The sequence below is a fragment of the Lactuca virosa genome, chromosome 3, assembly GCF_052849685.1.
Source record: "Lactuca virosa cultivar CGN04683 chromosome 3, Lactuca_virosa_CGN04683_v6, whole genome shotgun sequence".
In the NCBI taxonomy this organism is placed as follows: Eukaryota; Viridiplantae; Streptophyta; class Magnoliopsida; order Asterales; family Asteraceae; genus Lactuca; species Lactuca virosa.
In genome coordinates, this window is record NC_136428.1 from 394,384,557 (window position 1) to 394,390,193 (window position 5,637).

Here is a 5,637-nt window from a genome sequence, read left to right on the forward strand (position 1 = left end):
CATTCACTAGAACATTGACATTTCCAGTGATACATGACCATAAATCTTCATCAAGACCATTCAGATAATCCTGCATACGATCAGCCCACTGATCATAATATTCAGGGATTAGCATTGGAATTTTGGTCGACGATCCTAACAGATGAGAAAATGAGGTCATCGAATTGAGATTGAAGCTCGCCATTGTTCTACGGAATATGATTTTGTAAATTTTGAAGAAAATTTGGAGATTTGAAAACAAACTAGTTGAATCAAATCGGAATTACAATAAGAACACTCGATTCAACAATTCAAATGCAGAATCGAATCACAAACTAAAATCTAGACAAATTTTTCACTATCAAAAAGTGCAGAAAATTTTGAATCAAAAAGTTGATTCAAAAACTTTTTGAATAGGTGAAAATCAGATCACAGATGTGATTCCTGCTCTGATACAAATTGATGAATCAATTAATCGAGTATAAAATGAATCAAAGTATAAAGTGAAGTAAGAATGCGAGATTGAACAACGGATGTAAATATGATCTTGTTTCAGTTCTATTACACTTTCGAATGTTTACAGAATACAAAGACACGTCTGTAAAAACTCTTATCTAACTCTAGTAAATATCCCTATTTATAGGGAACAGAAAGCGTACAAAAAATATACTAAGGCCTAGACACTTAAGCTTCGAATAAAAGCGCCTTAGTAAAATAGATTACAAAACATTCGAATAGTGCAAAATACACTTCGACTAATTACAATATTTCGACCCTTACAGATGACTCTTTCCATAACTCACGACGTGAACCTATCATTCTCACGTCGTGAGGGCTAAAAATCAGCCTATAAATAGCCATTTCGACCCCAAGGCTTAGTACACATAAAATCTCTTCTTTCTCTCTCGTTTGCTGGAGCCGTTTCGCTTCCCGAGCCCGACGATCGCGAACCGCTGACTGTTTTCAGTTAGATTCTGTCAAAGCGCGATATTAAAGTGAGTTTCACGGCCCCACTTTTCAATATTTTTGGGGGAAAACGCATGCTAAATATTATATATATGTTAATATTATGTATATTCGTATCGACATTGATAGTTATATTAACCGGGATATAGTTGTTTTAAATATAATATTTTGAAAATATACAATTATTATCAACTTGTTAGTATGTTATTATACTAATGTAGATCTTGAATTATACTTAAGATTCTATATATATGTTGTGTGCGATATAGTTCCGAAGTTATATTCGGAAGCTCTATATGCTAATTTATAAAGTATGTTGCTATTATTGGTTTTATGTCAAGATTAAACTTGGTATGCTATATATTGTTATTGTTAGTTTTATGTTAAGATAAAACTTGGTATACTTTATGTTGTTATTGATGGTTTTATGTTAAGATAAAACCTGGTTATTCCTCAGGTTATAATTGTTGTACTACCTAAAGTAACGTGAACTTAGGAGTAATGTTTAAAAGCATAGTCTAATAACTTAGGGTTTAAGACATGTAAATGCTTTTGTTGTTAGAGCTATAGAAAGTCGTCGAAGTCTACATGAGTAATTGTATTCATCAACAAAGATTGGGGATCTTAGCAGAAATCCTTTGAACTGTAACCATTAATCCCGTGTGAGCGAGGAAGTCGTGTATAATTACTATACGGGTTGACAACCCCACTCGTGATTGCTATCTACAATCAAACATAAGTGAGGGACGAACTATCCTTTTAGTTGTTTATTGTTCCGGCGTCGATGGAGCGTGCGGTGTTCCTCATGGAAATCATGAGTGGGTTGTCCTCATGGAAATCATGAGTGGGTTTTATCAGAGGTATTATGTCATAGCAGCGGTTACAGGCTCATGGTAACAAATTGTTAGAAACATTATACTTTGTCGTATACAAGTATTAATGTTAAGTATACGTTTCCCCATACTTATACCCTAGGTTCAAGGAATGTTAAGGTATAACACTTATTTGATAAGTAGACTATTATACCTAATATATATATACTAAATGTTGGAGCGTCAAAATGATACTTTCAAAACTAAACTTTTGAACTTAGAAAAAGTATTATTTTTATATGGAGTCAAAACCTGTGAACTCACCAACTTTATGTTGACGTATTTTAAAATGCATGTGTTTTCAGGAACTTGAAAAGCTGGTATGTATTCGAACAAAAGAAGTTTTACTATTATCGTTTATATTCACTAAGAAATATGCCATAGTCGGATATTATGTAATAAGTACTAGGAAAACAATAATGTAACTTTCAATCATCAATAAAGGTATGTATTTAATAAAACTCTTTAGTACTGTTCAATGTATGCTATATAACTGTGATACGAAGAATGACGTTAAACTATACTCTTAATTTAATTAAATTTAAACCATGTCATTATGGAATTATTAATTCTCTTTTAATTAAACACTTTAATTATCTATTAATAAAGTCCATAAGAGTTAATTGAATTATTCAATAAAAACATCATAATTCCAATTATTAAATTCAAAATTAAAACCATTTAATTAATTGTTTAAGTTATGAACCCAAGAGTTTTAGAATTCAATTCTTTTTTTTTATCATAAAAAACTTTTTCCAAATTCCAAAACTTGAGGGCAAGTTTTGTAACTCCTGAAAACTTTTGGATTCCATAACTTATGGAGTTAAATACTTGTTTTATGATGAAACTTTTCATGTTCCATAACTTAAGAACAAGTTATGGAATTCTTTAAAACATTAAGACTAAGTTTTGTAACTCCATAAAAAACTTTGAATCAATTTTTTTAAAAACCTTTTCATATCCATAACTTATGGAGGTTTCAAAAAACTCTTTAGATCAAACTTTTAAAACTAATAAAATAATCATATCATTTTATCTTTTACTAAATTTGACCTAATTCAACTCATATAGCAAATGATTCAAATTTTACAAATAATTAGTTTTTCACAAAAACAAGTAATTATCTTAAAATTTGACAAACGTCATGTTTTTTTGCTTTTTTTTTCAACTTTGAAAATAAAACATTTGCATCAATATAACAGAAAACAACCTGGCTCTGATACCACTGTTGGGTTTTGAGCATTCTAACACTCCTATGGTGTACATGCAACCCTATAAACCTTGGATCTATGTTTTCTCTATTATACATGCAAATATTAAATATTCCAAGGTTTCATCCTAACTAGCATATTATGAAGCACCTATACTACAAAGTTCTAGTTAGATGACATACCTTTTGATGTAGCTTGATGTCTTCAAGCTTTAAGAGCTTATCCCCAATAGTGTGGAAGCCTCAAGTGGAATCTCAAATCACCAAAACACCTTGGAAAACCTTTAGAGAATATGGATACTTGGCTCACACTATGAAATCGGTTATTGCCCTCTTTAGTGTATCCACACTAGCCACTAGCCTAATTTCATGAACCATAAGACACTTTATATAGTGTCGAGGATTAGGGTTAAACCCTAATACCCATGACCTTTCATTTCCTAGGATCCATGGGTTAAAGCTCCATGGACTATCCATGAAGACTTAGCCCAACCTAAATGAACTTGGCCCACTACACATATATATATCTAAGAGTCCATATTTAATTAGTTCCTTTTGATCACTTAATTAATTATAAATTAATTCTTGATCAATACTAATTAAATAATATGATTATATATTAATATATTAGAACTTATAATATATTAATATAAATCATAAATATACTATTCTCAAAAGACTATCCATATAAATTGTGTCGGTGGCCATGCAAGGCACACTGGGTAAAGAAATGTAAAGACATAAGATAACAGATAAAACTAAAACTAAGATTGATTACGTCGACTGCGGATGCGGTTCTTGATTGCGGTTGAGATACTGACTGCGGATCGGAGATGGCTTCAGATTTGTCAAGTTTAAGAGGGTCACTTTTATGTTTCAACAATTTCCCCCTACGTGACCTCTTCAACTTTCCTTTCATTTGTCAAGCTTCAGGAATTTGATGAGAATCCACCAGAACTTCCTGACTTCCCTGAGCCAAACGATTCTCCTAGAGATTTCAAACTTTACTTCAGCAGTTATGTGTTTTGACTTGTCGACTGCAGTTTGAGTGATCTCTAGTTGCTTCCGGGTCATGCGGTTCATGGCAGTCATTGGAATGAAATATTTTGTATCATCATTTAGACATTTTAAAATGACTCCAAGATCTAGGAAGTTAGTTGCTCTAAGGGATCTTTCTTGAAAACCTTCGGTCAGGTTCGGAGCTGGTTCAAGAGGAGGGAGGTTGAACTTCTGAGCAACAACTGGGTGGATGACCGCGTCAATCTTTGCAAAATCACAAACAGTTTCTTTTAGAAACGTATAGACCCTTTCAGACGCAGTCTTCATCTTTGGATGCTTCTCACACTTGTTCTGAAAAACCTTAGCAATCAGAAATGTTTCTTCCGGGTTCATGCAAGAAAAATCAGCTTGGGTTTGGATATAGTCAGAATTTCTTCATGTGAGAGTATACTGGATGAATTCTGCTTTCATAAACTTTCTGGGCTTGTAGTTCTTGACTGCGGTGGGTCTGTCGTTTGACCAGATGTTTTCAATTGCAGATCCATGCTTGGCATGGAATCTGTTAAGTCTTTCAAATTCCAGTGGCAACCTCTGATCATCGGGGAGGCTGCTGTCAACCGATTCAAAGACGGTGAAGAATTTTGCGTTGGGAGAGATGGGAATGTCCCAATAGCCGTCGGATGGGGGTTCCGCATAGGTGAAATAGGGCTTGTAGTCGTCATCAAGTAATCTTCTGATAGGATTAATCCAGGAATTGATGAGGGATTCATCCATAGTAATGTCGAATCTGTGATCTCTCCACATCAGTTCTGCTAACCTAGCTGCTTTCCAGTCAGCTTTCCTTTGTTTGGTTTTGGGAGAGTCGTAGGAGTTTTCGGATGACATTGTTGGGGCTAAGTTTATGAAATGAGGGGGAGTCTCCGGATGCGGGGAAAAAGGATGTTGAACAACTTGAACTTGTTGAACTTCTTGATGTTTCGGTGGAGACTGATGAGTGGAATGAATTTGACTTCGTTGAGGAGAAGGCACAGGAGTCTTCTTTTTGGAAGATGGTTGCGGGGAAGATTCCAGAGTAGGAACCTTTTTGTTGAATGATGGGTTCTTGAAAGATCGATTGCGGTATGATTGGTTGCTAATGACTGGGACCGAATTGGATGGGAGTTTGTAAATGATGATGCGGATGTGAATGTTGATGTGAGATGCGGTCCGAGTCACGGTCTTCACTTCCCCCTCTTGAGGAAGGAACATTGGGTTCCTCCTCAAGCAATTGTTTAAGACCGTCAATCTTGGCACAGAGTTCATTAAACTGGGATTTGAGTGCCTCACTAAGTTGCTGATTGGTGGGGGTTGCGGTGTTGAAGAGTAGTTTGTGGATCTCCTTGGTAAATCTTAGGATCTCCTGGCCATGGAAGTTTGAAGATAAGAAACGTCTGAGGTTGTTAATGGTTGTTTGTAAGACTGAGATAGCAGACTCATAAGCATTGTAAGTTTCCTCAACAAGCTTCTTTGAATGAGCATCTTGACCCGCAATGGCTGTTTGAAGTTCAGCTTTGATTGCAGATACTTCAGTGATGAGTCGCTCTGCAGTGGCTATGAATTGTTGATGATCAG